Here is a 7,714-nt window from a genome sequence, read left to right on the forward strand (position 1 = left end):
AATTTCTTTTATTTTTACATGATCTTTATGAAAATCTCTCGACCCAATACTTTTCTTCCCAAAAGATTCAGTTTTTATTTTTCTTGAGATTTTCAAAATTATCTTGTTACTCAAAATATATCCAAAGCTTACTTGTTTTTATGGCTACACTGGTCAAACAAGTACTTCTTCTAGATTTTCGGACTTATGTTGAGTTTCGGAATTTGGTTGAAGCCAAAGCCACCCTTGCAGCCTACTCAAAATAAGCCTTTCACTATTTCTTAACAAAGAGATGATCGTAACTCCACAAGAAACCACACAAGCACTTCTGAGTCTCTCTTGACTCTGAAGAAAGAGATCGTAACCCAGGATCAATCTGAAATTCATGTCAATTTCTAATTGACATCACAAAAATCCCACAAATATAATTTGCTTTATTTCTTTTTCTTTGGCACACTCTTGCACAAAAATATTTATGATTTTTAACAATCTGGTTCTAATTTCTGTTGATTATTGTTATCCAAAATTTTATTTATGGATGATTGGTTGTTTTTTCTGCAATTTTAGAGTTGAAAAGGAAGTAACTGGATATAAGGATTCAAAATTGGGTGTGTCATTTTCAATATCCTAACATCATGTCTGTCAGGAATAAGGGACCGTCAATCGCCGATTTTCCCTCACCTGTGATGACGTATAAAAAGGGTTTTGTTGATTAATTTTCTCTCACCCTATCCAAGAACTCAAAATCTCTCAAGGCGAAAAACCCTCTTTTTCTCTGCACTATTCATCATCATCTTCAAAATTCTTCCATGGCTGCCTCATATGAAACCACTTCTTTTACTGATCGAACTGATTCTACTATTATGATGAACATCAAGTCGAACTAGAATCTGTCTTTGGATCCTGATTCGTCCCATTACTCTGACACCCTCAAGCCGATGATTGAATGCTTGCGTTACTCTCCATTTGCTCAAGACCTAAAAATATCTGAATCTGTACCTTTGGTTTATCTTTCCAAGGCGTACTCACACTACTAGAAAAACAACCTTTTACGACACTCATTGCGCGTCATAAAGGGCTCAGACGACGCGCAAATGTGTGTCAAGGAAGGCCCTGTCATAAAGAGAGACGACGCGCATTTACAACGCTCATTTACGACGCGCAATTACGATGTGCATTTACGACATGCAATGCGTATCAAGAAAGGCCCTGTCATAAAGGAAGACGACACACATTCGCGTGTCGTAACCTTACGACGCGCGTGTTAATGACACGCAATGCGTATCAAGAAAGCCCCTGTCAAGAAAGGCCATGTCATAAATGAAGATGACACACCTTTTTGCGTATCATAATTTTAAATGTTTAAAAAAATATTATTTATAGATTTACTAATTTTCAAGTTAAATTTGTATTTAATGTCTCATAATAGAAAATAAAATATCACGTACAAAAAATACAATCCATTGCATAAAATTTAATGTCATACAAATAATCATATACAAAAAATACAATCCATTGCATAAAATACAATCCCTAACTATCTAACCTATTATTACATTGCTATTAAGGGACACCTTGTTTTAGATATCATGTAAAAAACAAATCCTCTATATCAAAAAATTGGTTGTTGTCCATCTAGTGTAGATGACAAATAATGACTTGAACATTAGCTGAAACCAAAAAACTTTTATTAACACAATCAAAAAGTTGAAACCAAAAAGCTTTTAATTACACAAGAAACAACACATCATCATGAGAAACTACTAACCTGCCCTGAATGGAGGAAGAAGTTTTCTCCAGCCAACTTTGTTGGTGTGGACTGATAAAAGTTATAGCATGTCCTAGCAAGCTGCAAATAATACATATCAAAATTATTAGCAACTAAAAAAGCAACAAAAATAACACACCTCTTCAGCTAGATTCAGGAACTTTCATTGATGTCTCCCACATGTCTCTTTTTTAATAACTCATTAGTTTGTTTTATATATACAACTACAGTTGTAATTTTATCTAGAATTAAAATTACCAACTCACTTATAAGGCTTCATAGTTGCAGCTTTGTTTCTTTGTATCCACACTTTAAGTAAATACTCATAGAAACTGCACAAAGTCACGAAGATATGACCTTTTGTCAAAACGCCATTCCCCAATCATCCCATAAGTTAACTCTCCCTGTAGTGTTGTAGTAAAAAGAAATTAGCTTATTTAAAGTGGACATGATTTTATCTAGTAAGGGAGTGTTTGGAATTTGCTTTTTTAAAGTGTTAACTCATTGCGGTTGGTACTGCTAATAAGTTACTTTGAGTGTTTAGATTGTATATAATGGTTTATGCTTATTGTGGTTTAGGCTCTGTTTCATGTGTAAAAACTGACTTGTTTTTTTGAGCTTATTGCAACGTGGTGTTTTGTGACTAGTTTTTTGAAGAAAAAAAAGTATATTATAAATAAGTTACTCAGAACCTTCTCAAATAATGGAGAAATAGTGCAATTGGTATTCAAGCTAGAAGAAGATACAGTTAAGAAAAAAACAAATTGTTTTTCTTTCACATATACTATAAATATAATAATGGAAGATGAGAAATGAGTATAAGAATATAAGGATACTCCCCAGATATCTGGAGCAATTCTTCAGGGAACCTTTCTTTCAACCAAATTCAAACTTGTCAAACTCATAAAGGGCATTTTCTTTCAAGTTCTTCAGGAAACCCTGAAAGAAACCTCACAACATCTGAGTTTATAGCAAGACACTTTGCCTTATGAAGTTGTTTGAAAGCCTTGATCACCAATTCAACAAGCTCTGGTTGCTTCTGATACGGGTACGACTCCCTAATTGGATAGGCTGTAATGAATCAAGATCTGTGGCTGATAATGAAATGCAGACCATACCATAGTAAGTGAAAGACAATAGATTTGGTGCTGAGAGTATAAACTCAAAATTGTGATCACTACTAGAATAACACAAACTAGTAATAACACCCAAAACCATGCAATTAAATGTTGTTTCTGGATGAGAGCCTGAATAAACTCCATAACAACTCCACCAACGTGTAAGCTCAGTTGGCAGGTTTGCATAGAAATATCCAAAACCAACACCACCAAGGATTTAAAATCAATATCTCTACAATTAACTGATTTAAAGACTATATACATACATACATACCAAAAGAAGTTGGAAAAATACGGTTACAGATGGAGTTCCACTAATTTTCTCCAATTGGGAACGACATGTGAGAATCAACACTTAGCCCAATTTTGATTCCTCATGAAACCTGTTATGTCAACATCAACAATAAAATATTTATTAAATAATGTTTGTCATTATTTAACAAATAAATAAGGCCAACAACATGAACACATTTAAGAAATATATACTTACCGTTTAGATAAGCCAGAAGGCTGTCCAGTTATATTCTCAGATGAGTCTTTTGTACTTGACTGCACATGAGTTTGTAAGTGATTATAAATTATTTAAAATAATAAATAGGACGATAACAAAAATATATAATGTTATAAAATTTACCATGTGTTGTAAATTTTGAGATTGAGGTTGAGGTTGATTTTTGATCTTTTTGTGTAGTAGGATAAATACACATTTACATGTGAAAAATATTAGTAACGCAACCAATAATGTGAGTGTAATGGCTTCGATCAAAATCGCTGACATAAATGATGTACATTATGTAATGAAATAATTATCAGTTAAATAATTATCTATGGAATCAATCACAACAGAATGGAATCAACATAATGGAATAGATCATTGCATTCCATTATCATGTTTGGTTGGCTAGAGGAAATGGAATGAATTTCATCACTTAAAAAAAGTGTTTACAGAAATAACTTAATAAGATACATAATAAAATCTTTAAATAAAACTACTATCAGAAAAATATTTTTACTTACTTTTAGAAAAATACCAAAAAATAATTTAATTGAAGTTTTGAAACTTTTTAAATATATTATTGTTATTGATGATTATATGGATGATAGTAATTGATAATTATAACAAAATCATTCCATTTCATCAAAGAGTGAGTGAACACAAAAAAAACACCCTTCCCCATTGGACGAAGGAATCGGAATGGTCAATTCCATTCCCTGTTCGATTAGTAGCAAAAAGCAGCATAAAGATGTAACTTATAGTGAGCAACCATCGGATCGACATGCATCTTTCTTATCAAGTTAATGGTGGCCTCAAAGATAAGAGGCGCTGACATCATCTCTTCACAATCTTCTGGATAACATCCATACCACCCCATATCATTAACACTCACTGTAAGCACCCCACCTTCCTCATCACCCTGTATTTTATTATTGTTTGTACTTACAGACATTCAGTTAGATTCTATCGAGGTAAAACAATGTTATAATAAGACAAAAGTTGAAAGTACAATGGTATAATTGGGTAGATTTTTAAAGTAAAATGCATTATTTTGAAGTAGGGTGTTGCAATATAAAGGAATGAAAACAAGTAAATAAAAGTATGTTGCAATTTCTTAAAAAAAAAAAAAAATAGGAACTCACATGATAAAGGATTTGTTGCAGGAGAGTGTTGCAATCTTCAATTGTTCCCCGGAATCTAATGGCTTTTGCTTTGAGAGAAAAACGTCTTGAGATTTCAATAAATGTAAGAAGGGGTTGCCACTGATTGCTATTGCTATTCTTTAACTTTAATTCAGTTGTGCTTGTAAGCTCAGCTGGCAGGTTTGTTGAGAAATACCCTGAACTAACTTCCACATAAAACATCACACGGAAGTGACTCTTATTTCCTGCAATAAGAAAAAAATGGCTATAACCTGGTAGATTTATCAAAGTACAATCTCTTAATAAGAAAAAATAAATGAAAAGTGCAGTGTTAACCTATACAACATTCGGTTAATACAAGGTCTGGAAATGCAACGTCATCATATGGCTATAACCGGGTATATATGTCTTCTTAGCAAAACGCAACAAGGCTACTGTACATTCTTTAACCTATACAACATTCGGTTAATACAAGGTCTGGAAATTCCACGTCATCATATGTATAACAAAATGGATGTTTTTTGAGGTTAATGAAATAGAAAAAGCTTTACCTGGTAGATACCTCCAGCACATCCAGTTACTCCCATTAGCTGAACTGTTTGGATTGAATCTATGATTAGGGCACGTGGAGAGAGAGCTTGAGCTTTTCCCAAAATGTCCTTAAAAAATAGCACACACAAAGCAAAGTAAAACACTATTTATATTTATAATTTATAATTTATAATAAGTAATAACATATGTTCATAATTTACTAAGTTATGTATATTTTGGAACATTCACCTCAATGTCTGTACTTGAATACAAGAAGAATTCTTCTGTGTCGATTTCCATACGATCTGCTCTGTTTCCAATTTGCTCAACACTCTGAATTAAAAGGGTCATTAATTGAAACTATATAGCTTTTACTGTGTTATAACTTAGAAATGGAGTAACATTAATGGTAAAAGTAAGTTGTTACCTCTTCTCCAGAGACATAAAGCACAGGAGCTGGTTTACCGATTTCTCTCCCTTCTGCTATAATGGCTGCGATCTTTCATATTTCAGTATCAAGTAAACTAGAGTTATATTCTTGATGAAGAAATCATTAACAACAAGATACTATAAGTTTATGCGAAAAGTAAAGATTATGATTTGTAATACTTGTAATATTAGTGTACTTTTCTCGACACCTGGATCACCACCAATCAAAATCAAAGAACCAGGTACCAGACCACCACCAAGAACCCTAGAAACTTCGTGCCCAAATAGTCCAGGCCTGAATATAAACAACTCATATAATGCAGCTCATAAAAACAAACAAAACGTTAAAAAAAAAATCAAACTTACCCCAAAAATTGGGTTTTTTTATTGAAAGATAAAGATGATTCGAATGAAATTAAAAAAAATCGAAGAAATCCCAGTAATATGCAACTCAAAAAATTAAGAACCCTAACCTTAAACTCTTACCAAACGAGTTCAGGATGTCGGCGACGGGAAGGAAGAAAAGGACGTTGGCAACGAGAAAGAAGGTATGACGCCGGCGAGGGTGGAGGAATCAGTGGCAACGGGAGGGGAGCCAGTGATGTCTTTGACTAGAGTATCTGAAGAGCTTGTATCTTCGTGGCAAATAAAGCGATTAATAGGCAAAATTCCAGGAAACATGCGAAGATCGAGAAAGAACAAACTCGGTAATCAAGTAAAAACAAAAGAACTCACTAATTGAGAAAGAGATAAATCTTGAAGCTCTTACCATATGAAGATATAGAAAAGATGATTGAAGGAGGTCGATTTTGCAGAGTTATAAGATCACTTGTGGTAGGGAGGAAATGAATGGATAAAACAAGCCCTAACAAATCCAGAACCGAGCAGCGTGTGGTGATGATGGAGCGTAGCCACGATTTGAGGTTCGGGAGTGGTGCTTCTAGACAAAGAACCATCGAGTGTAGATGCGTAAGTAAGAGAAGCTGATGACATCGCGTGAGGATGGTTTGGGCTCGAAACATAAAGCTTACATGGAAACCAGATCTTGGTGAAGACCAAAATATGCAAATAAATAGTGTGTTCGTCGCCGCTTACGTGTTTTGAACCAGGCGAGAGGGATGAGATGGAAATACGAGAGTGAGATAGAAAAAATTAGGGTCGGATTTAGGAACCCTAAATCATCGGCTCAAATTGATAACTGGGAGGTAAGAACCCTAAATCCTCAGCTCATTAGGGTCGAATTAAGAGTGTAAGAACTTGTTGGAACCGCGAAGTAGGTTTTTGGTGAAGGTGATGGATCGAGGAATTGAGGAAGTTGTGGATGAAGACGAATGCCCAAATTCGAAGAGGCGGGGAATTTTTGGGATGAATAGGTGGTGGTTAATTTTTTGGATTTCGTTTTCCCCCCTAAAAACGCGTGTTTCCTAAAAAAAATATAAAGCAACACAGTTACACAATGCACATTTTTTGATAGGTGCCCTCCGTATTTTTTTGACACTAATTTTAGGGGCATGCAAAAATGCGTGTTATCTATCCTTCAAATTTTAGAAAACTAACATTAATTTTTAGGGCACGCACAAATGCGCGTCCTCTATCAGTGTGTGTGATTAATTGCACGTCGTAAAAGGCTATTTTTCTAGTAGTGTCATCTGCAAACTACAATTAGAGTGAAGTCTTGATTACTTTTGAGGTCTATTCAAATAAAACCTCCATCTCCAAAGCCCAGTTTTGCAAGATGCTAGGGTTTTCTTCTACAAAATGTGTTGTCGATCCTAAATCGATCTCTTTATCTGCAATCATCAAGATGTTCTATCAAAAGGTATATATTGGGGATATCTCACTGTCATCGAAATTCAGGAAGCCCAATCTTCATCCTATGTAGAATGGGATCTTTACTATCTTGTTGAAAAGCTTCTCTAAGAGAGTTACTGGATCTGACAACGCTAGCAAGCTCTTTTGCACACTACTCTACGGTCTCTACATTGGCATTACCCTTGATTATAGTTCAATTCTTTAGGCACAACTTATTCAGAGCACACTCTCCACCTCCAAGCATTCAGAGATTTCATGTGCTCACTTTTGGTCTGTTATCATGAAGTGTGCCATCGTTCGCCTTCAGATTCCATTGAAGGATGATTTTGTATTTGTTGTTATTTTGATCTTTCATACTATCAACTTCATGGTCTCTTATCCAACCAAGTTTAGCTTTATTGGGTCTATTTCAAAAGGCATGGTGTTGAACGTTCCTTCT

General features: G+C 34.5%; 1 long non-coding RNA gene across 8 annotated transcripts; it reads right to left on the reverse strand.

The window, feature by feature from the left end:
- Positions 1–1,424: 1,424 nt before the first annotated feature.
- Positions 1,425–6,852, reverse strand: LOC111912730 (uncharacterized). 8 transcript variants are annotated; one of them, XR_006186897.2, is made up of 16 exons: positions 6,233–6,852; positions 5,950–6,098; positions 5,644–5,758; positions 5,462–5,533; positions 5,284–5,367; positions 5,055–5,162; positions 4,840–4,953; positions 4,504–4,748; positions 3,500–4,280; positions 3,356–3,414; positions 3,140–3,248; positions 2,584–2,841; positions 2,440–2,479; positions 2,014–2,151; positions 1,748–1,828; positions 1,425–1,649 (listed from the first exon to the last, which is right to left on the reverse strand). It is a non-coding gene; the product is annotated as an uncharacterized LOC111912730 (long non-coding RNA). The 8 variants fall into 8 exon arrangements; XR_006186898.2 differs by having other exon boundaries at positions 3,500–3,544; positions 6,233–6,850; XR_006186901.2 differs by having other exon boundaries at positions 3,500–4,748; positions 5,462–5,526.
- Positions 6,853–7,714: the final 862 nt, after the last annotated feature.

Source organism: Lactuca sativa, chromosome 9 (genome assembly GCF_002870075.4).
Source record: "Lactuca sativa cultivar Salinas chromosome 9, Lsat_Salinas_v11, whole genome shotgun sequence".
NCBI classification, from domain to species: Eukaryota; Viridiplantae; Streptophyta; class Magnoliopsida; order Asterales; family Asteraceae; genus Lactuca; species Lactuca sativa.